The following is a 26,080-nucleotide window of genomic DNA, read 5'->3' as shown; positions in this document are numbered from 1 at the left end:
CATGAATACATAATTTCACAAATGAATCAGAAGAGTGCTGCCTCCATCTCGTGAATTCGCTGCGGATGTGTTAGGCTGGTTTGTGGTGTGGTTACTGTTGAGGCATCCTGGTTATCAAGCAGAGTCGTGGAAAACACAGAGACAAGATCAAATCAAATGAATTATCCCTCTTTCTTAGATGAATCAGTAAGTAACGGTGTTCTTGAATCAATTCAAATAAAAATATGAAATTTTGATTGGTGCAAAACCTACCATCACAATGGGCAGTTATCAAGTAGACCTGTGGAAAATACAAAGATCCAAAAATGACTTTATTATGATCCCCCTTTATTACTACATTATATATATATATATAGTCTCTGTGTGTACAAAACTTATAATAGGTGTTGGATGCTGTTACTGGGACATTGTTATGCCTTTTCTAATGTCTAGAGCGATTAGGGCATTATGAGGTGGTTTATGAAGTTTTGTAGGAGGTTGCTAGGGTGTTGCTTACTAGTTCAAGTCAAAACAGACCCCTCAAGTCTCTATGACACTCTGGTCTCCTCTTCAATGTTCTTCTATGATTGACAGTCATTTATGTCTAGCGCACAAACAATGCAAGACAAGTTATTACACCAAAGTTTAATACTTTCGCAACCTTCTCTAAAGATTCATTAGAGAAATAATTGATCTTCTCTGAAATGAAACATTAATACAAAAGATGAAGATATAATTAAATCAAAGTGTTAATTGTTCAAGGTTTCACGCTGGGCATGAATTTTATTTCTGCTTTTATTCGAGAAAATTCATCTAACATTTGACTTTGATGTCTGTTCTTCATCAATTTCCAAAGTTTCAGGACAACAGTGATTGATTTTGAAGGCAGACACACAAATCTAATTTGAGCTCTGGCAATGACACAATCAACCATGACAAACGCATGAGAAAAATTATGCACACACACACAGGAGAGATACGAACTGATGAGACCATTATAAAAGATGCAAACAGTAATTGCTGCTGTTGGTTTATGAGTATCATATTTGGATGTGGTCCTCGCCTGCACCCTTGGTCCCGCTCGTTACCCATGATGCCTAAGAACGAAAAAAAAAGAGGTCTAGGTTTCATTTGCTTGAGCGAGATAATTGAGCCCAAATTAGATGTGTCAAATGAAGAGATATGCGAGCGCTTTCTCACAGTGGTGGTCTCTAAAAGCTTTGGCTCTGGATGAAAATCACAAACATTTCTCCAGAACAAATGTGACATCCTTAACAGATACCCTGTGATGTTTTAACTAGGGAGCCATGGAGATTTCCAGCGGATGAGAAGTCTTGCACATTTGAAACAGATGGCGGCTATGGTTTTACACTCATTAGAGCCATCCGCACAAACTGAAGCAAAACATCGCGGTAAAACACGAAACTACTGCAGCGTTTCAAACGTATGTGGAAGTAAACCTTGAATATTTCCCCTCAGACACCTGTTGAGTCGACGCTGAAAGTCTTTTAATTCTCCTAACGAGTGAAGATTTTCTGGCAGGCTTTGAAATAGAAACTCCTACTCATCAATTAAAGTGTTTAGCATTAATTGAATTGTAGCGGTAGCTTGCAAAGAGCTAGCAGCTGCTGTCTTATCCTCCTGTAATACATCAATATGTCGGTTTAAGCCCTCTATGTACTTTTAAACGACATGTTGCATTCCTCATCGTGCTTATCTCGCTCCATAGAGAAACGGATTGGTCTCTCTAACTGTAAACACTAAACACCTTTCCCGCTCTCGGGCCTGACAAGATTAGAGTTTCAAAAGATTTCCTCAGTTGAAGGCACTTCGCTGACCGACACGAATCGCTCGAGCGGAAATTTCCGAGATTACAAGTCGATTCGCTAATCGCTGGTCGGTTTAATGCATCAAGGAAGAGGCTTTTAATTGGTCCCTTTGTGGAAGCGGCGGGCTTGATTATGATGTGGCGATCAAAAGGGAATATTTTGGGAAAACTTTCCCGCCGCTGTTAAGTAATTGATAACCAAAGGCCCCCGCGGCACAAATCTGAGCGCAGCTGATCCAGCGAAATCCTAAACAGAAACGCTGATTCATTGCATGCTACAACGAAATGCAATCCTATCTCCGGATAAAATGTGTGTTTGTGCTCTCTGGGTGTTTTTTTTTTCCCCTCAGAGCAGCAGATTTTTTTTGTAGAGGTTTTCATTCATTAGGGATCAGGGGTAGAAGTGTTATGCTGTACGAACACCAGGGGGCAGTGTTAACTTCAGGAAAATCTGAGCTGGGAATCCAGTGGAGACGGACTGAACTGAGGTGGATCTTCTCCACCAATGTGGAAATATGCCAAGAACACGGAGATCTTCATTGCACTGCGGTGTATGTGTTATAAAAACAGCCCTGGAGTCATCCCATGTGAACGCAATCATGACTACTTCCTGTTTCACCTGTCTCTCTTACTAAATCGGAGGTAGCGCTTCATATTTTCATTCAGCACAATACCAGCACTTCTCCAGTCAGCTCAGTCGACACTTAGATAAATATTACATGAGGAACGGTAATAGCTGACACAGCCATTGAAATTTAATAGGTTACTTATTATGGACAAGATCTTTGAATGATGTCTCTGTTCTGGTCCTTCAGCTAAACATATCCTTATTCAGGATGTTCATGGTTTTATAATATCACCTGTATTAAGTCAAAACTTGCCATAATTGGTTCTAAAAGCCTATAAATATTAACGTTTCTCATTTCATGTCACATGTAGAGTAATTTTACCACTGGTAAGGGGTGTATAAATCACCGAAACACATGGCAAACAGCTTACTGCATTAAGGCAGCAACAGTAAAATAGAGTTCAATAAGTAGTAGTAGTAATAACAAAATTATACACATTTATTATCAATAAAAAAATAGTACTAATAAATATATATGTGAATAATAAGAATTATTATAATAAAAATAAATATGACCGAGCTTATATATATACTACTACTACTACTAAATAATAATAATAATGAATTATTATTACAATTAAAATATAAATGATTGATTGTCTTTAATATAATAATAACAATAATAATATTTATGTACAGTAATGATGATTATGTTAATAATAATAATAACAATATACACAAAAATTAAAAATGTATTGGCTTATATTAACAACAACACATTATTATTATTATTAACAATAGTAATAATAATAATAACTATTATATTATTTTTGCAAAAATGACTGATTGTCTTTAATATAATAAAAACAATAATATGTACAACTACAACAATAATAAATACATAAATAAATAATAATAATAATAATAATAATAATGTATTTACAACAATAATTGTTATTATTATATTGTTGGCCAAGCAATTAATTAACCTATTTCATACCATCAATGTAGCGACTTGTAACATGATTTAACATTAATTGGACTGCACATTCAATATTAACTGTGCATTTTCAATTTGCTGTTTAATACAGTTGGATTTGTGAAATTGTAAATGAACGCAGTTACATTACATCTCTGAATATATTTGTGCTGCACTGATTACTATCAGTTATTTTTTTGTTAAGATGCACCCTGGTGCATTTCAAAGATAAGGATGATGAGCTTTGAAATTGAATGCGATCGAGTGGGAGCGAAAGTCTGAATGCTTTATAGTTTGATATGTTGAATAAGCTCCTATAGTTGCTGTAATTACTGTATGTTTCAGTAAAGCAGCTCTGCATCGAGTTCTCTAGAGCAGAACTTTCCACCGGATCAATAACTCCAGCAGTTCACGAATATAAGAAACGTCAATATTTAGAAGTTCACAGGGCAAAAAAGCATCTCTGCCCCAAATCAGCCAGGCACCCCCATTAAAGAGATCAGAGAGATGTGTGTCTATCCCTCTGTAGGACCTGTGTCACCTTGAAGAGCTCTTACCGATGTCAGGGTAATTACTTCGAGAACATGCGTGTAAAGGAGAAAGAGCTATTAATATGAAGCACGTCCCCCCCCGCACCCCTCGCTAAACCTTCAAAGAGCAGTTCAGTCAACGGGGTTCTAGTCTCTGAACGTTTGGGATGTTTATTTATTTTCTAAATAATTTTGCTGTGAATCATTGCAAAATGGCTACAGCTGTAATCACTAGATAAGTAGGAACCAACATGGCAGGTGTTTGGGCAGAGATAAGCAGGAACCATTGTGAGGAAAGACGATGCTTCCAGGAGGGAATGTTTTGGGGCTCGGATTCCTGTTTGATTTGTTACCTACAGCCCTTCTCGAGGGTAGGGAGAAGATAGGGGGAGCGTCTCCTTAATATATTTTCAGCAAAGTGTGTTTATACATCCTCCAGACGTATTCAGAGAGAGGCACGTTTTTTTTTCAACCTGACTGCCACGCTTGTCTTCTTGTGTCAAAGTGATGAACTGTAGGGGGTCTGGAAAACTGTACACCACTGTAAAATACTTCTGTTTGTCATCGTCTAGTTAAACTCGTAGTCCAATCGGCATGTTACAATTATTTCACAGATGTTACAGCTACCATGTTGATTGGCCTAATTAATTAAATGCTTTTAGCAAAAAAACGGATATTATATAAAAAAAAAAAAATTATATATATATATATATATATATATATATATATATATATATATATTATATTATATTATAAAAAAAAAAAACAAATAAAAAAAAAATATATATATATATATATATATATATATATATATATATATTTTTTTTTTTTTTTTTTTTTTTATAATATAATATGATATATATATATATTATGTTTTTGAAAGAAGTCTCTTATGCTCACCAAGACTGAATTTCTTAGACTGAAAATATAGTCAAAACGGTAATATTGTAAAATATGACTATAGTTTAAAATTTTCTATTTGAATATATTTTGCTATATTTTTGATAAGACATGTTTCTTGAGCAATTATATTATATTATATTATATTTTAAAAGTTTGAAATAATTTCGATTTTTGTTAATGTTTTTTAAAGAATTCTCTTACAGTATGCTCACCATGACTGAATTTCTTAGTAAAAAGAGTAATATTCTAATATAATATGATTATAGTTTTAAATATTCTATTTTAATATATGTTGTATATATTTTTGATTATTAAAAATAATATTAATTTATGTTTCACAATATTACTCTTTTTACTGTATTTTTAAATAAATTCATCCTTGATGAGCATGACGGTACTTCTTTCAAAAACATTTAAAAAAACGTATTTGTTCCAATTTGACCCATAGTGAATAAATATGCAATTGAAAAAAAGAAAAGTAGTTCAAATAAAATGTACATTAATTGCATTTTATATAAAAATGCTATAGTTAAAAAATAATATAAAAGCATAATATATATAAAATATAACTAACAATTTTTCACCTTAAAAAATACTTGAATAACTGAAACTTTTAGACAACTTATATACAATATATATTAAAATAAATAAAAATAAATACAATTTAGATAAAAAAATTAATAAAATCAATATTTCTTGAACTACACTGTGTAACATGCATTATCCCTACAAACAAGGTCAATTTGTTGACTTTAAACTTTAAATTCCCTAAAACTAAGTTGATACAAGACCGCAGTTAATGCGCCTGAAACTTTTGCCTTTTATTTTGTTTTGACTTTGAAAATAAGACCACAAACTTGACAACATCTTGAAAAAATGAGTGCTGGACTGTGTACTGGAGCAGACAGAGCTGGCTGGATCTTTAATCTGCTGTGGAGCTATGTGATGTTTCTCTTCATCGGCTTGCATTTACAGGGAGTCACAGAGGGATTCCTGCAGCACTAACCCCAAAAAGTCAAGTTTACTGAGAGTTACACCGCTGATGAAGGCTGGAGCAGCATCAAGTAGCAATAAATACTTTATAGTTAATACACTCGTTCACTCTCGTTCTCCTTGGGATGCAAAAAGCAACATATAGTTTTTGATTGCCTTTATCTAAATATGTAAAGTCTTATTCTTGCAGCATTCCAGAGTTTGTGGGTTATTATTATGAACAGCATTTGACGAAAAAAAAAAAAAAAAATCTTGCATACTTGAAACAACATCAACACGCAAGAATGCGACAACAATGAGTGGTTTAGCCTTGGTTACCATAGAAACGCAAGTAATGTTTTCAGAGTTATGATGAAAATAAGACCTGAGGTCCAGATTTATCAAGTGTCTCTATTAAACAAATGTTGCTGTTGCCATTAGCCACCAAGTGAAGAGCCACGATACACCTACCTTCAGTGTTAAAAACAAGCATTTTAAAATGTCGAAAAATTGGCAAGTACATTTTTTTTTTTTTTTTTGCAAATACCAATTTAGTCAGCACCTGAGCTCAGCTGTTATACTGATTCTTTAAAGGAATATTTCACTAAAAAATCTCAGGCCAAGTTGTTCCAAACCCATACCATCCTCTTTCTTGTGTCGAACACAACAGGATTTTTCTTTGCAACTACACATAATGGAGCTTTCAAAGCTTAAAAATAATAAAATAAAAATATTATGAACAGTCCATTTGACATATATATATATAGAAGCTTTAAAATAGCTTTGTGTGACAAAACCTTGTAAGTTCTTGTAAGTTTCATAAGAACTTTTCAATAAATTAGGTTGCTTTGATCCACAAAACCTCAATCTGAATGATTTGTTCACACATCTCAATGATCTGATTCCTTAGTTGATTCACTGATTCTTTACTAACTGACCCAGTGTTGAACTGATTCAATGTTAAATTCGGTCACAGCAGTTAACAAATCAATGGAAGTGAACATCAGCAGTAAATAATGGTTCATTATTTCATATTTCATCATATTGCTTCGGAAGATTTGAAATATAGTACACAAACCATGTGAACTGCTTTTGAGTGATTTGTATAAAAACTCAAGTTCCCCTTCTTAGAAACTTATCATGAAAACAGACAGTATATTTAAAATTAACCAAGTCATGTAGGTTTTTAAAAAAATTAATTGTTGGGTGAACTATTCTTTTAATAATTATAATATAAAGCATTATTTAAGCTAAGCACTATGACTCTTTCACGAAAATTGGTCTTCTCCCTGTGCAGGTATTTGTGTGCATTTAAAAAAAATTATGGTCAAAGTGACAAAGGTGCAAACTTTCCAGACACATAATGACCTCCTCTCTGTTTAAGTCGATATACCACAGAGTATCATAACACTGTGATATTGTGCACCTAAAGAGGCCAGGAATTAATCCGAGGCAGCACTTCAGCCAAATTGATCAATCTCAAACAAGCACTCGAGTTTCTGCGAGGGCTGAGATGCGGCCTATAGTACATCAGTGGGGGCCACATAATGACTCTCGGAAGCAGGTGAGGAGAAATGTTTCCACAGGAGACTCTTTGCTTCTCTCTAAGGTGCTTTCTCACCTGCCTCATTTAGTTCGGTTGAATCGCACTAGAGTTCGTTTTCCCTCTTGGTGCGGTTCGTTTGGGCAGGTGAGAAAGCAGCATCGCACTCGGGTGCGCACCAAAAAAAGCAAATTTTTCAAATGAATCCTGGAACGGTTCGTTTGTGGTGAGAACGCGATCCGACCTTAAACAGACCCAACCGCAAAAAGAACTGCGCATTTTTGGACTAAACCAGCTGCCGTAGTCAGCTGCGCTGTGCATTTTAGGATGAGGAAGTGTTTGTTGACAGTTTGCAGTTTAGCATGGCAGGTCGCGGACAAACTTGGGGTTGTGAGGAGGTGCGGAGCCTCAAAATAGCAGTGTGCTGTCTGCTGCATTTTACTCCTGTCTTTGTTTACTTCCGAGAGCACCGATGGAATTTTCCCGCATGCTCTTTCTGACCAATCGAAAAGCAGTTTAGGGAATGCGACACATCTAGCCAACAAGTGAAGCGGATGTTGTCACGTGACTGCATTTTGGTTCGTTTCAGCTGGTTCGGACCAGAGCAAACAGTGTGGTGTGAAAAGGAACCAAAACGGCTAAAAATAGCTACAATGTATAATTTTTTGCTTTTGGTCTGGACCAAATGAACCGAACTACAGATGTGAAAGCACCCTTAACTGCGAGTGGTTGCCACTGGAGTAATGCTCTAAAATCCTCTCTGTTGGCAAAATAAAAAGGGAAGGAACTGAATAACATTAGATCTGAGTTTCACTGACTGCCAGACGGCCTTTCTGCCTTGCTCTCTGCAAGTTCTAGATTTAATTTACAATGGCCTTGACCACCGGTGAAAGGTTCACTTGACACACAGACCTCGAGGTGGATGTATCTAATAATTGTGCCTTTTAATCATGATGTTTTTGCACCTTGAAGGGCAGTTCTTCTAAAAAGAAACAGTAATTAACTAACCTCATGTCATTTCATCTCTCAAATCATACTGTATTTGAGAGGTTCATGTGTGAGAACCAGTGTAGTCAAACCTGGTGTGATGCACTTTCTTTTCCTTCTTTTTTTTGAAATCTTAATACAATTAGAAATGAGTTCTGAGCAGTGCTCGAATTGAATCAAGTCTTATGGGGGGTCCCCACCATCAGACTTTTTTTTTGGTGGGGGTTAGTCTCGCAATATACAATTTATACAAAATAAACAATATATTTGATCATAATATGCATAACTATATACAATTTAATGTTGCATAACAAAGAGAGATAAGCTACTATTCTTCTTTTAAATGGCTTACTCCAAGTAATACTGGATTTAGAGGGTGACAAAGCAGCAGACCCAAAAGGGCAACTATGGCAAATATACCAGGGGACTACATATAAGGTACTTGAAGATCCGTAAAAGCATGTGACATAAAAATACATTGAAATTTCTCAAAAACTGTAGAAAATATTCAGATGGCTTTCAGACACACTGAATGGTATTCAAATTCAGCAGTGGCACAGGAATAATTATTTCATAATGTTTCAGAAAGCAGTGATAAAGGAGCAGTCAGTAACTTCAAATGGACCTGTTTAAGGACCTTTTTATTGCTTAAACAGTAGCAAAAGGATGGAAAACTGTTATCAGGCTGTAATGATACTATAGAGATGAGATTAAGTATTATTCAAAGAGTGCAAGACAACTGGGCAAACAGGATATAGTCTTTATAATAGTTTATAAGATTAACTTAGGCATGTCCAGGAGTCAAAAGTCAACACAAATAATAACAAATTTGTTAAATGTGAGCCTAAATCATCACAATTAAAAGAACAAAAGACTTAAACTACTTCAGTCTGTGTGCACTGAATTTATTTATTACACGAGTTTCACAATTTGAGTTGAATAACTGAAATAAATAAATAAACTTTTCCACGACATTCTAATTTATTGAGATGCACCTGTGTATATATATGTATTTATTTTTATTTTTTTTAAAGTAAAAACATTAATATTGTGAGAATGTGAAACAGCTGTTTTCTATATTTGTCTATTTTCACATCATGATCCTTCAGAAATCATTTTAATATGCTGATTTGCTGCTCAAACATTTCTTATTATTATCAATGTTGAAACCAGTTGTGTACAAACGGTTTTCAGGATTCTTTGATGAGTAGAAAGTTCAAAAGAACAGCATTTATCTTAAATAGAATCTTTTGTAACATTTTAAATCTTTACTGTCACTTTTGATCAATTTATGCATCCTTTCTGAATAAAAGTATTAATTTCTTTAATTTATTTCCACCCAAAACCCCAAACTTTTGAACGATAGTGTATAATGTTACAAATTATATCTATTTCAGATAAATGTTGTTCTTTTGAACTTTCTATTCATCACAGAATCCAGAAAAAGAAATTGTACATAACTGTTTTCAACATTGATAATAATCATAAATGTTTCTGGAGCAGCAAATCAGCATATTAGAATGATTTCTGAAGATCATGTGTGTTACGTTCCCTTTTATTCTAGGGGTGACGGGGAAGTAGCATATACCATTAAAGGTGTATGAAAGCGTAAGAGAGAGAGAGTGTTGGCTTTATCTGCAATCACAGCACTCACACACAAGGAAACTCTTCAAGAATTCATTTACAAAGTAGTGTCTCTAGTAAAGCAGTAAAAAAAAAAAAAAAAACAGAAGTAAACAGTACAGGCACTGAAGACTGGAGTAATGATGCTGAAAATTGTTTACTATTGTATTATTATTATTTTAAATTGTAATAATATTTCATGATATTAGTGTTTTTACTGTATTTTGGATCAAATCAATGGAGGCTTGGTGAACAGAAATGACTTTTGAACAGTAGTGTACGTTCAACGATTTCAGTGCAGTTTACATAGTTACGTCCAGTAGGTGGCGGCGTGGACTGTTATGAGTGAGTCTGTCAGTCAGCAGACTATTCAACCATTTCTGTCCAAAAGTCTGCTTTATTCAGGAAATTACTATGGCTATCAATATGTCAATCATAGCTATTTCAAGAGTGAATCCCGCATTTATATGCCGATGTAATTCCCGAAACTTTGCAGCGTGTATGTGGCCGTTGGTCTTAGCAGCATGAAAAACAAGTTTTATACAATTCTGAATGGATTATATATAGCACGGAAACCGCACAACGAGCACTCCCTTTATAATTACTAAAAAGCTGTCACTCATCTTCATCGAGATCTCTAGCACCCCAGAACCAGGCCTAATAATAATTTATGCAAGGAATACAAAAGACATGGAGTTGATAAATATAGTGGAAAGATATAGAGAGAAAATTACCCCTCAAAAAAGTCAGTAAGAAGCTTCCTCTTCCCGACTGCGAGTGGAGGTTTGTTATTCTGCATTTTTTTAGCTGAAGTTAGCTTGACGGAGCGGCGCCAATCAAGCAGTCATGTCAACGATGTCCTGCGCTTAGCGGTCTTTAGATGTGGGCGGGGCGTTTGAAATTTAAAGAGACATGACAACTAGCCCATAAACAAACTTAATATAAATTATTGTAAATAATTCACGAAATTTAATTTACCATATCCATTGCTTGAATTTAATCACATTTGTCATTATCATTTTTACTCAAATAAAAATGTCTGAGGGACCCCCCTAAGTCTATTTTTTACTTCTTATGGGGGGTCCCTAATGCCTTATGGGGGGTCCCGGATCCCCCCAGCCCCCCTTCAATTCGAGCAGTGGTTCTGAGTGAGATTATCAGTGAATCATTCATGTGAATTTAATTTAATGTAATTACATTTTCCCTCATGATATCTATAGTATGATTTTAAAAGACTTTTAACATAGTGCACAAAACAGATTTGTGTGCCATACAGAATTGCACTGAGAATGCTGTTTAAATTGCTATTTAATTCCTGAATTTGAATCGAAATGCAAAGTTTGTTAGGACAAATATGGAATGTTGACAAAGCATTTGAAAATTTTGAAGAGACAGACAGACTGACATATGGAAGGACGGACAGACAAATGGATATATGGATAGAAGACAGATATAATGACAGACAGACAGATGATGGATAAAATGACAGCTAGATAAGATAGATAGATTTGAAAGTATTTTAGTTTTCATTTTATTCAAAATTAAAAAACATCCCATCATTTCTGGAATTCGGTTTGTAGATAGATAGATAGATAGATAGATAGATAGATAGATAGATAGATAGATAGATAGATAGATAGATAGATACAACCCAAATTCCGGAAATGTTGGGACATTTTTTAAATTTGAATAAAATGAAAACTAAAAGAATTTCAAATCACATGAGCCAAAATTTTATTCACAATAAAATATGCATAACAAATGTTTAAACTGAGAAATTTTAAAATTTTATGCACAAAATGAGCTCATTTCAAATTTGATGCCTGCTACAGGTCTCAAAATAGTTGGGACGGGGGCATGTTTACCATGGTGTAGCATCTCCTCTTCTTTTCAAAACAGTTTGAAGACATCTGTGCATCGATGCTATGAGTTTCTGGAGTTTTAGTGTTGGAATTTGGTCCCATTCTTGCCTGATATAGGTTTGATAAGAGTTTGTGGTCGTCTTTGACATATTTTTCGTTTAATGATGCACCAAATGTTCTCTATAGGTGAAAGATCTGGACTGCAGGCAGGCCAATTCAGCACCCAGACTCTTCTACTACGAAGCAATGCTGTTGTAATAGCTGCAGTATGTGGTTTTGCATTGTCCTGCTAAAATACACGTTGTCTGGAGGGAAGCATATGTTGCTCTAAAACCTTTGTATACCTTTCAGCAGTCATAGTGCCTTCCAAAACACGCAAGCTACCCATACCATATGCACCCCCATACCATCAGAGATGCTGGCTTTTGAACTGAACGCTGATAACACGCTGGAAGGTCTACCTCCTCTTTCGCCCGGAGGACACGGCGTCTGTGAATTCCAACAAGAATGTCAAATTTGGACTCGTCTGACCATAGAACACTTTTCCACTTTGAAACAATCCATTTTAAATGAGCCTTGGCCCACAGGATATGACGGTGCTTCTGGACCATGTTCACATATGGCTTCCTTTTTGCATGATAGAGCTTTAGTTGGCATCTCCAGATGGCATGGCGGATTGTGTTTACCGACATTGGTTTATGGAAGTATTCCTGGGCCCATTTAGTAATATCAATGACAGAATCATGCCGATGAGTGATGCAGTGTTGTCTGAGGGCCCGAAGACCATGGGCATCCAACAAAGTCTTCGGCCTTATCCCTTACGCACAGAGATTTCTCCAGTTTCTTTGAATCTTTTGATTATGTTATGCACTGTAGATGATGAGATTTGCAAAGTCTTTACAATTTGATGTTGAGGAACGTTGTTTATAAAGTATTCCATCTTTTTACACACTCTTTCACAGATTGGAGAGCCTCTGCCTTCTTTATTTCTGAGAGACTCTGCCTCTCTAAGACATCCCTTTTATAGCTAATCATGTTACAGATCTGATGTCAATTAACTTAATTAGTTGCTAGATGTTCTCCCAGCTGAATTTCTTCAAAATGTTTAGAATTTTTTGAGACTTGTAGAAGGCATCAAATTTGAAATGAGCTCATTTAGTGGATGAAAGTGTAAAATTTATCTGTTTAAACATTTGTTATGTTCTCTATGTTCCATTGTGAATAAAATATCGACTCGAAAGTATTTTAGTTTTCATTTTATTCAAAATTAAAAAACATCCCATCATTTCTGGAATTCGGGTTGTAGCTAGATAGATAGATAGATAGATAGATAGATAGATAGATAGATAGATAGATAGATAGATAGATAGATAGATAGATAGATAGATAGATAGATAGATAGATATAGAATGACAGACGGATAGAACAATAAAGACAGATGAATACAGACAGACAGAATGACAGACAGATGGATAGAATGACAGAATGATAAATGGATAGAACAACAGAAAGACAAGACAGACAGACAGACAGATAGATAGATGATAGAAAGATAGAAGGATAAAATGACAGATGAATAGAGCAACAGACAGATGTACAGGACGACACAGAATGATAGATAAATTAGACAGATGGATAGAACGATAGACAGACATAGAATGACAGACAAAGACAGACAATAGAATGATAGATGGATAGAACAACAGAAAGACAAATAGACAGACAGACAGACAGACATTTAGACAGATAGATAAATAGATAGATACAGCAACAGACAGATAGATAGATAAACAAATTTTACAATTCTGTCAATTTGGATGAATTATTCATTTTATATGGCTGTGACCGAGGGTAAAAATCGACACACAGACCTCAAGGTGGATGCGTCTATTAATTGTGCCTTTTAATCAAGTCATTTTTGCACATAATGTCAAGCGGGGCGTCTCAGCACTGAAGAGATCTGCCTTGACGCTTCATCTCCCATGATAAAGAAATCTATTTATCCTGCCTTTCATCTTCAACGCCTGGCGCTCAAATAAAGTTGTGGTGTATTTTTTGTGCGTTTGATAGCTTCATACACTGCTGCTTTGAAGCTCCCTAAACATCATTTTCCCACACGAGAAGCTCACCCCTGTCTAACTCCACTCAGAGCTGCATTGGTGTTGAGCCAACCTGTCTACTCCTTAGTGCAAGAAAGCCATGTTTTCCACTAATTGGGAGGTCTGTGCTTGGCATATTAATGGCTGACAGCTTCTAAGGTTTGTGTTAATATTCTGGACATCCCTCCAGCATCACCCAAATAAGACCAGCTTCCTCCTGATAGAGAGAGAAAGAGAGGGAGTACAGCACACGCAAAACCAGATCAGAATTATAAGTAGTGTTACAAAATTCTGCCGTGACTCGTCCAGGGTAGCGTTAGGTTACGTCCACGCCGAGACAGACTTCAATATTGGAGGAACAGAAGCGACCTAAATGCCAAACGGGCAGATACAACTCTGAAAATAGCACATCTCTGATAGAGTGCTTGGAGCCCACAAAGACTCAAGATGGCCGCTGCAGTGACCATGTGCAAGTGCAATGTGTGTGGGCTTGTCTTTTTTGTCATCTCCTGGTCCCTTTGAGTGGATTTGGCACGGCAAGAAGGAGTTACAGATGGCAAGAAAGGCATGGATGATGAATGCGCACACACACACATGCACACCCACACACACAGACTGCTATGGTGATACGTGCATTCGTCTATGTTTGCGGTCCCTCGTTCAGCCCAACATACAGGCAGAGGTACTCACATGCATGATGTGTCTTTTGTCAACGCCCACGCCGGCAGAATGCGTGCAGAATGCCATGCCTCCACACACGCTGCGTGATCGCTCTTTGTTTTAAGTAATTATCTTTCTTTCACTGCGGCTGCTTCGTTTCTTTACTTTGATTATGTGTGTGTGTATGACAAGAGCCCTGCTTCTCTGAGCTAGAAAATTGATGTTTTTGCGTTTCTCAGAGATAAACAAAATGTATTTATTCAATTTTGTCAGTTCCTATGCCAAAAATGTTAAACAGTTCAAAATGTGAAGGGAAAAAAAAAGGCAGGTCATAGTTCGTTTTTCATGGCGATAGCATATATATACTATAATTTGATGTGACATTTTCTGAAGAAATATGTATGCTTGACCATTTAAAACTTGACAGCATTGTGTGAAGGTGTTGTGAATGGTTGCTAAGGTGTATTGAGTGTTTTGGGAGGTTGCAGTGTGGTTGCTTGGTGGTTTCCAACTGACCCAAATCATTACAGTGTTAAAGTACTATATTCACATATATGGGTATTTACAAGTGAATACCATTGTACCACAGTACGAATACCAATAGAAAATAATAATAATAATAAATCAATAATTACTTTTAATGCTATGGTATGTTAAATGTAATTAAATAAACAAATAAATAAACCGCTATGGTATGTTAAATAAACAAACAAACAAACAACAACAATAATAATAATGATAATAATAATAAATTAAGACAAAAATAAAAAACGCCATGGTATGTTATATGTGAATAAAATAATTAAAACATTAATAGTAATAATAAAAACAAAACACACACTTGTCGAACACACACTGTGGGGGAACGTCTGGAGCTTATCCAGGCTTTTGTGCTTGGATGATTTCCAGGAATTCCTCCCTGCGCCATATTTCAGTACATGGAGCAGAGTTTAGTGTAAACTGATGACAGACTCTTATCATGTTCATCAATTATTAAGGCGACTTCAACATGGACTGAGTGTAGCCTACGTATGAGGGTGGAGAAGAATATTCTGCTTGAGTCACCAAATGTTGAAATCATATTAGTTTCTCATTTCGAGGAAAAAAATGTTGCTTAGATATTGCTCTTTTTAGAGACTTTAGAGACTTCATGGAATTCTCAAATTTCAAATTGATTTCGAAGATCAACTTTGCCTCAGATTTTCTTCTAGAAAAAAATTAAATGATGGAAATGAGACAGTAAATAACAGATATTAAGAGTATGAAACTATAAAATGAATGCGCAGAGCTAAATTCTTTGAAGAAAATGATGAGATGATCTCTTAACTTTGACAACATCTTGAGAAATCTGAGCACAGCTTGAAATATTACGGTTGTTTCTGAAACTCTTATGGATAAACAGGTTATTTTAATATTCATTATTAGTTTAGTTTTATTACATTAAGGACATTTTTGATAATAATAATAAGCAAATATTGTATTGCTCATACAATACTGACAATATTAATATTTTATTCATATTTAATGATAAATATTGTTGTTTTTATTATTATTATTATTATTATACACTTATTTGTGTATTTTTTAAATTATTATTTAAATTATTATTTATAATATTATTTAATTATTTAAACTATTATTCATAATTAATTACACCAATAATTAATAAATTATATATAAATGTAAAATGTGTGACAGAAATGTGTAAGACGACTTGTAAGAAATTTTACATTATGTGTGTACGGTATATTATATATTATGTTGATTTTTTGTAAAATGATATGTATACTTATTTGCCTTTGGTTGATCATATAGTAAGAACTTATTTATTCATATAACCACTTCATCAAATAAGGCTTTAGTCTTAAAACCAACCTCTTGTCAGCACACACTGACCTAATGAAGACCATTCAGCAGTGTGTAGTGACTAACAGGTGTTCAAAAATGCTGTTTGTTGCCATTTAGTGTTTTGGGGGAGCAAATAAAACCAAAAGCGTATTTTACCCTCGAGGGGCTTTAGTCCTGTTGTACAGTAAATGTTCAACAGTCAACAATAGCATTAGGCTTCCTGTTGTGTTCAGCTGCTGTTTTAAGTGATTTTGCTCAGTCACTATATAGTATACTGAAGTCTTAACTGATGTTGCCGGAGTACACTTCACAAAGCACTGTCAACATTATAATCCATGCTCTTTTATCAAGCATTAAGAGTGCAGTGAAAATGATATTTAGTCTCCCAACACATCACTCTAGCACTTTTTTTTCAGTGTAATTTGTGTGCAGAGAGGAGAGAGAGAAGAGCTGGAAGAATGAAGCCATCACTCAGATGCTAGCAGCATGGTGATGCTCAAATGTAAGAGTGAAAAGAAGTGCGAGAGAGAAAGATAGTGTGTGTGTTGGGAGTGCATGGACAGAATGGTAAATAAGCAAAATCTGTGTGGCAGACACACACACACAAAGGCACAGATGGCTTGGGTAGTCTCTCTGAAAGAGCTCTTAAAACCAGTGCTGGAGGTCCACAATAATAAATAAATAAATAAAATAACAGCACTGTGGAAGTGTACAGACTGACAGAAACAATAGCCTCAACATACTGAATGCTAATTACATATTCATCTCCCTTTTTGGCCTATTTATAAGAAAACTGATAAAAATCTCAGGTGTGTGTATGGTATTCTTTTCATTTTACTGCACTCTGAGGATATCTGATATTGTCATGTAGATGAATATGAACAGTCAATGGGGTTTCAAAAAGTTTCAAACAAAACTAGATTTTGTCCTCAATGTGTCTTTGAAAAGAACCGTAGAATGTTATTACATCCAGTTTTACAACAGTTTCCGAAGAGCAGTCTTAGGACAGAAGTTACCTGTCTGGCTAAGCATTTACTTGCTAACCGCTAAGCTTGTAAGCTATAATTATACCTTATACGGTACCTATACTTTACTGACTCAAATATACACATAAACTACATACATCTACATATACAATACAAAATACATATAGGCTAATAATTTACAGATGCCATTTAGTAAGAAAAGTTAAATCAGTTTTATTTGTATAGTGCTTTTCACATTACGTATTGTTCCAAAGCAGCTTTACAGAAAGTCATGATATTAATGTTATAATGTCCTTATGGATACTGGCAGAATAGAGCAGGGCAATAGTTCACGTTATGCGACTGAGATATATATATATATATATTAATATCTCCAAGTTTAGAGCCATATGATAATATACTTTACATTTTGCAGTGGTATAAACAATCACATAGCCAAGATTTCATTGCTTTATGTGACTATACGCCATTTAAAAGTTGGATTTAGTATATATAAATTGTAGATACAACCATTGTAATTGTAATATGGAGTCCTGCATGTGACTAATAATTTAATAATTAGTTTTCTCATTTTGGTTAATTTGTGGCCACGTTGTACTAATTCGTTCTTGCAATTTATTAATTCATTCCTATGTTTTAGTTAAACTGTGACCATGATTTACATAAATTCAAACAAGGGAACTTAGTGGTACAATATTTTAATAAAATGAAGAAATAAATTAAGTTGTAGGACTGAATTCTTAAATTGTGGCCATGGTATCTTTTATTTTTCTCCTAAAAATAATGCAAGGCCAAGGCACTCAAGTATAAGTAACTATCATATAGATATAGATTTGACTTATCCTTGAGTGCCTTACGAGCTGAACTATCTCTTATCCAATGAGCACCAAGATTTGAAAATGTTTCGATTAATTGATTGATTTATTGATTGATTGTCTTATCTTTAATTTCCCCACGTAAAGTTCAGGGTTCAGTATAATACAGTTTACATTTTACATACTTTGCAATCATTTTACCATTCCACTATAGGTAAAAATCATTTTTAAGCATTTATATCACTGCTTTATAAGTTATAAACTGAGCATGATGCACAACTTAAAAAGAAAATATATGATGAAATATTTATAATTTTGACAACTGTTATTGCGTCAAAAGTCCCTGAACATCTAAAGACGTCACAGAATGGCGACAAAAAGCAGAAAACGTCATTCAAAATGACATGTGTCACATGAAAATGGTTGAAGCTGGATGAAGCTGTTTCTCAGTGTCTTAGTGGTTCCTTCTACACTTACACAGGGAAGAAAATAAGTTTCCACAAAACGAGAACATGAAGTGAAACTTAGAGGTATAATATGCTTTAATTTGAAGTATTTTCGAGCGTTATTAGGAATAATTGCCGGATCAATTAGGCTGATGTTGAGGTGTGAGGTGTTGAGGTGATGTGTGGGCACTGCAATTATTTAAACCAGCGTGACCTTCAATTGAAACGTGTGTGTTTTTTGAGTCCATCTTTTTTTCCATTGCAGAGGAGCAGGATTTTGCTCCTTCGGCATGCTAGCTTGCTATGCTCCAGCGCCCACTCGGGTGCACACACACACTTTATACACATACGCAGGCTAACACAAGACACTCTTCAGAGTTTAATTAGAAGCCTCTGTGTTGCTTTAAGAAGCATCTGTAAAGGAGAGTGTGTGGGAAGAGGCTAATTGGCTCGTGGTGCTAATTCAGCTCTGACCCTCAGCGATTCTTGGAGTCTGTGTGTGTGTGTGTGTGTGTGAGAGTGTGTGTGTGCAAGGGCTGTGTATTGAGATGTGAAGAACAAAGAAAGAGCAAAAGAAAACTATCGGCCCTAAAGGACAACCATATATTCCCAAACAAAAAAGATACAAAAAAGTATCAGAAATATACAATGTAAAAGTCCTGTTGTAGTCCATACAGTATCCAAAATCCACATTCGTATTGTGAAAAAACAGAAGCCTAGGATGTTGTTTTCTGTTTCACAGAAGTACAATGTTAGAATGATACGAGAGTGAGTAAATGATAGTAAAAATTTAATTTTAGGCTAAATTACTTTCTATTGTAAATAGTTAAAGCTACAGTCCGTAACTTTTACCTCTTTGTCGCCCTCTATGTTTGATAACCTGGAATTGCAGTTTCTTGCGGAATTATCTTTCGTGTGTGGGGTTGTGATCCGGTGCTCTGGCACGGCTCCAGCGCAGATGAATCTAATGTTTTGAGGTGAATGTGTAGCTGTCAGTTACTGCACCGGTGTGGATATTTACTGTACTTTGCAATCACAGATTCTAGCCTATGTCTTGGAATATATGACCCAAATCAGAATCTTATATATTGTCATCTGAACAAGTAAGTAACAAGTCTGCTACGTTTGTTCTGACCAACTGAGGAAAAAAGCCTTACAATAAATCGCACTACCAATAGTGATTAAATCTAAAGATCAGTTAGCTCATATCACATCTAACTGTGCAAAGTATTATCATTGTTATACTTTGTTCTCAAATTATTGATGTTAACAACATCAGCATTGCGTGACTATGAGTATTGTATTAGCATGTAGATTTCAATTTTTGTACAGTCTAACATCTAATTGTCATACCATTCAAATTTCATATTAAGAAATTATTTTAATCCAAAAAGCAAATTCATCTTCTTTCAAACTGGTTTTATTTAAAATACAAAAACTTGTGTAATCCCACGTTGGCTATCTGTAATCAGAAGCACATTTAAAACTGGAATAAAATTTAATTTCATTCACATGTGTTTCATAAACACATAATCCTTTCTGGATTACAATCTGCCATTAAAATTATACATTTAATTATTCTAACTGCTGTGAGAAAAGGCTATAAATGATCTGGCACCTGCAGGATCCTCACGTGCGATAGCCTACTAGCCGGAAAAATATCTTCTTTATGTTTACAGACGTGACGTAATGACGCAGTGCCATGCTTGAATTTCCCGCGGAAACCTACCCGTACCACTCAAATTAGAAAACATTATTATAAGATAACCGTTGTGAATCGGGCTAAAGTAAGGTGATAGTTTTGAACACTGGCTGGTTATGTAATTTCTCAAATATTGATTTCGGATAATTTTTAACCAAAAAAAAGTTACGGATTGCAGCTTTAAATTCTAGGTTGAAGTGCTACAGCTGTGAGGCGAGGCTTTCAAGACCTCAGCACCTGTTCTTCTGCTAAACTTGTAATTGGCCCTCTTCACTTTTGCTCCAAGGCCAGCCAGACCTGAACGCTTCAACGGTAGGCTTGCCTGGGTGAAATGTCTGCCAAAGAGATGTTTTCACCTGGAAAGACAGGCAACTTGGGGGTCAAAACTGTCTCCTGTCTGGCTAATTGGATGAGTTTGTAGTCAGAGCTTGGACAGATTGAATCATCAAGCTGTTCCTTTACTAAGCTCCAGGGTTTTCTCTCATTGACTGTTAATGACCACTCCGTCTCCACTGCGAGACTCTGCGGAAAGTCTTAGCTCTTGTTTTATTTGGGTTATACAGTCAGACAACCTGTTTCTGAGCAAAAAATAAAAAATAAAAAAACACAGCCAATGCATGGAGGTTATTGTAGGGAAGTGGACGCTCGCTAGCTTCAAAGGGAAATTTGGACCATGGCGTCTGTTCTGCTGTGAAGACAGAGTGAGTTTGTGCATGAATTATTCAGTGTTTGTTAGAAATTGGGCGACATTCACTGCGAGCATACAGATTCCTCGCCAACTGAAAGTCCTCATGATGTACTGTGCATTAATGCATCTTTCTTTCTGAACATTATTAGGTGTAAAAGAAGCATTTATTTTCATTCTCACATCTCTTTCATCGCTAGGTTTGTGTAGAATAGAAAAAAAAATTAAATAGTTTCTTTCTTTCGCACAAAAGGAAACAGCCGGTCTTGGCAGTAGTGCCGGGGAGGAGTGCGACCGCTGTGGCCAGGCTCCCTGCTGATTTCCTGACAAACCTAGCATTACAGGACAATCACTATTCACTGTGTAAGTCTCCCAACTGTACTCTTAAATACAGGGCGAGTATGCATTCAGACAAACAAAATAAGACAGAGAGATTTTAAGTGATGTTTCAATTCTGGCAAAATCTAGAGAGAAGCAAACTCAATAGAGAACATTTTTAACGTGCAACTTAAAGAGGTTAGGCAACTGACAGTGTGAATTAGTGTCTTGTAAGGATGTGCTATAAGGACATAACCTGATAATCTATTTATATATACATAGGACTATCTATTTCTCAGTTCCATATTGGAGATCTTTCATCTACATGACAATTTGGATAAACAAATACTTTTTTTATATACAATACAAATCTAATTTTCTACATAGGGATAGTTGACTGTTACTATTTGCATCAGGGCATTGCTTTCTAAATTTTAATATCTAAATAAAGTCAGATTTCTTTCTTACTTTATAGTGAGTTTTTTGCTTTTTTCACGAGTAAATATGACTATACACCTGTGAAAGACACCCAAAATTGTATAAATAACCATTATAGTAGCCAAAAATTATATATATATATATATATATATATTGTCAGGGATCCATCACAGTCATCAGCCCAGTCACGACACACACCTGATCACAATCTCCTTGTCGCTGATCACCAGCACCTGTCAGCACTCATCAGCTCCACTGTATCTGCACACTCTCCACACTCACTCCTCATCCGGTCTACCGTTCGCATCCCTGTACTGTCCCCAGACTCTGTGCACGACTTACCGTGTACTTGCCTCTAGATCTCCTGACAATTCTCCAATGTAGTACTCCTTCGTTCCTGGTCTCCAATCTCCTACGAACCTGGAAAGAAAACACTCATCAGCATACAGCTAAGAACCATTGAACTAAATATAGTGTTTGATACTCACCTGCCATTGCTCATCACCATCTGCTTCCACAAGCCTGTCAATAAACCTGCCTGTGTTTCACTTACCTGTTTGTCTCTGGCTCAATCTGTGATATATCATTTAAATAAAAAAAGAATCATTTATGATAACAATAACAACTCTACTACTACAGCAATGCTAATAGAAATAACCAATATGGAGAAACAAAAATACAAGTAAAATCGATAAATAAAAACGGTAACCTCTGTAGGGACCAATTCTCACTGTTTTCAACTAGTTGCTTATTAGCATTTATCTAACTAGCATATTGGCTATTTATTAGTACTTAAAAAACACATATTAAACTATGACTTTTGCCTCAAACTCCTAATGTGCTGCTTGTTATTTGTTAGTTAGGTAGTTGGTAAATTTATGTATGAGGTTGGATTCTGCTCATGCAGAATACGGCATTAATGTGTGCTTTATAAATACTAACAAATAGCCAATATGCTAGTAATATGAATGCTAATAAGCAGCTAGTTAATAGTGAGAATTGGCCACTAAAATAAAGTGTTACCAATCAAATCAAGCTGTAATATTATTTAACATAAAATATGATTATATAAACAAAATATTATTGGAATAATAAATACCATAAATCGTATCCACAATATATTATATTCCAAGTCTTTTAAAGATTTAGCTGACAGCCCCAGTCTTTATTATATTGAAACAAACAACAAATATATTATTCAAAAACAACCTTGTGTATTCCACAGACGAAAGTAAGTCATATGGAGCAACATACTTGTGAGTAACATAAGTTTCATTTCTGAGTGACCTATACTTAGAGGCCAAATGTAGATTTCACAGTGTTTCCAGTCCAGGACCTTCTATGCACTGTTTTCCACTAGGTCTGCATGCATCCGCATGACCTCTAGCCTACTGCTTGTAGCCTAGAGAGAGTTCCCTTTGATTAGGTTCCTTGGGTTTGTCCAGCTCGATACCTGCTACAGTGTTAATGAACCCCAGAATATCCAGGGTGTCCTCTAGAGCTCTATGCCCTTTTCAAACACCCACCTGAACCAACAAGGTGAATCATCTCTCTGCAAACACCTGATGACTTCGTTTGCCAAAAGAAAAGTCAGATTTTTCCAATGAGTACTTGGATGCAATTGCAATACACGTGGAAATGTGCAGAATGAAACTTATAGAGACCTTCAACTAAACTGCAAATAAAAAAATAATAATAATTTAAATATTAATTAAAAACTACTATTGTATAAGAATATCACTGCAGATATTTAAATTATAAATCATAGTTTAATCAATTATTTACATACACTGAAAAAAATGGGTGCAGAAACTATTTTCACTCACAAGTTGCTAATAAATATCACAATTAATAAAGAAATGGCTAGTAAAACACCAAATTAAATGTGACATTTTAAAGCAGAAAGACTGAAATAGTATTATCTTATCTTATAAAATTCCAATAATATTTAAAAATGCAAATTACCTCAATTATGTATTTTTTTATAATATTTATTTTGCATTGTAAGGATATTATTAAAATGCTCAACAAATAAATATAAATATTATTCAATTATTTAATATTATAATATTTAATATTATATTTTCACAATAATGCAGAAAAATATATTATTTCAAAATATTTTAATATATATATTTAACTGATACATAATAAATTATGTCTGAAACTGTTATTTTATTCAGTTTAGTGTAGTTTTTTTTTCTTTAAATTATTGCTGAAAGACACCAGTATTGCAGGTCATTAAGCCTTCTAACTGTAATTAGATAAGCAAGAAAATCTACCTTTGCCAACCTGTTAAACCAACAATAACCAACAGGAACTTGGAACATGGAAATTCATGCTAGTCTTTTCAGCAGGGCTACTGTGTGGGAGGCTTTTGCAAACATTTCTCTCAAAAAAATGACAAACCTACCAAACATTTAATAACCCCACAGTGAAGCTCTTGCTTGCAAAGTTGAAGGCTGCTCTTCTTCACCTTGAACTCAATTACTCCACTTTTGTCTCGCGTCAATGAGTTTGAACTTCCTCATTCTAATTCCGTCCTCCTCTCCCTCCCGCCGCCGTCAGCTTTTCAGAAGTAGGCCGTGAGCGGGAGCCCCTTTCATATGCAGACAGTTTGCAGGCCCTGCTACTGTACAGGGCTCCCAGAGGGGCTTATTATCAGTGACACCAGACTCCAGCGTAAAGGATCTGCAGAGCAGGGCAGAATCAGACGCTAGATCCCAGCGCTGGCTCCGTTATTAATGCTGCTCGTTGCAGCAAAGGGCATACAGTATGTGATGTCACAACCCTCAGCGCACATACAGCCGCTGGACTTACAAACGTGTTTAATCTCACTGTAACTGGCAGTGTAAAGCTCAGAGTCAGAAGGTTCATGGTGCACCTCAGATGACCATCCACATGTTGATGGAAAAGGTCTTTCCTCAACCACTTGAGGTCTGTGTAGATTTATTTCCTTCACACACTTGCTCCAGGGTGAATCTCACAAAACCTGCCAGGAACATGTCTGGGTCATATTTCACTCCAAATTCTAAAGGAAAAAATGAAATACTGAAATGATATTAAATAAGATCTACATGTAGGACCAATAAGATTTTGGATAACACTTTACAATAAGGTCCATTGGTCCATGGTTTCGAAAAGATCAAAGCGCTTCTGATCTCTCCTGTCCCTTTTGCGCTTAATTTTTCATCTCTCTTTAACATAAATGTGTTAATTCAAACATGATTGATAAACGTCTCAGGTTAAAGAGAAAAACGAAAAAGCACTACACAAGCCAAAATTCACATCAATTGACTGTGATTCAACAAAGTTACAAAGTAACAAATTCAAGTGTGAGCAGATCAAAAAAGATCACAAAATCACAAGATCAAGATCAATCCCGGACGAGCCCCCAAATATGTTACGGCCCGTAACCATTTTAAGGCTCGTTATTTCAACCAATTAAATAAAGGACACAGGCTGAACATATAAAGAGAATCACAACACCTGATGTGAATTTCAAGACGCCTCTTATTTAATTAACTTAAAGATTCAACTCAAACCTCCAGAAAATAGTACACAACAGTTCACAAAGAATATTTATAAACACAATCTAATAACAAAGAAAAAAAATTGTCAGCTCACGGGTAGGAAAGCTACACCTGTTCTCGAAACAAAACTCTTACCTGACTCCTGAAAAAATAAAAATAGGTGAGTCTTCCGGACACCTGCTTCCCTCGCTCAGTTCTTACTAAATAGACAAAACATGAACTAATAATGTAACTACTACCCACAACTGATAAGATAAGAATATGACATATCAAAACACAAATTTACAAGTTAAACCTAAGCATAAAGAAAAGCAAAAATATAGCCTCAAAGAGGCGATGAAAGAGACACTTGTGGGAACAATGGGAAGTGGAGCCACAGAAAGGGAGACCGCCATTGTTGCCTCGCAGCCTATTTATCCGGAATCCTTGATGACGTCACACGACTCTCGCAGAATGGTAATCCCGCACAACACCACCTATGGGCTTAGAATATAAAGGTCACACAGATACACGTAACACTGTGAAACATAATGGTCCATTACTGTAAAATGTTACCAGTTTTTTTCTTTCAATATGATATTTTTGTTATTTGAAATGAGCTGAAAAATTACATACATACATACATACATACATACATACGAAAAACTGAAACAAAAAAAGTGAAACATTAGGATTATATTAAATAGTAATACAAATTACTAGTAATAGTAAAACAAATAGTAATATTAAAATCACTAATAAAATGGCAAAAGAATAAAACAAATTACTAAACTTTA

The sequence above is a fragment of the Barbus barbus genome (genome assembly GCF_936440315.1).
Source record: "Barbus barbus genome assembly, chromosome: 41".
In the NCBI taxonomy this organism is placed as follows: domain Eukaryota; kingdom Metazoa; phylum Chordata; class Actinopteri; order Cypriniformes; family Cyprinidae; genus Barbus; species Barbus barbus.
Note: the sequence above shows the minus strand (reverse complement) of the source record.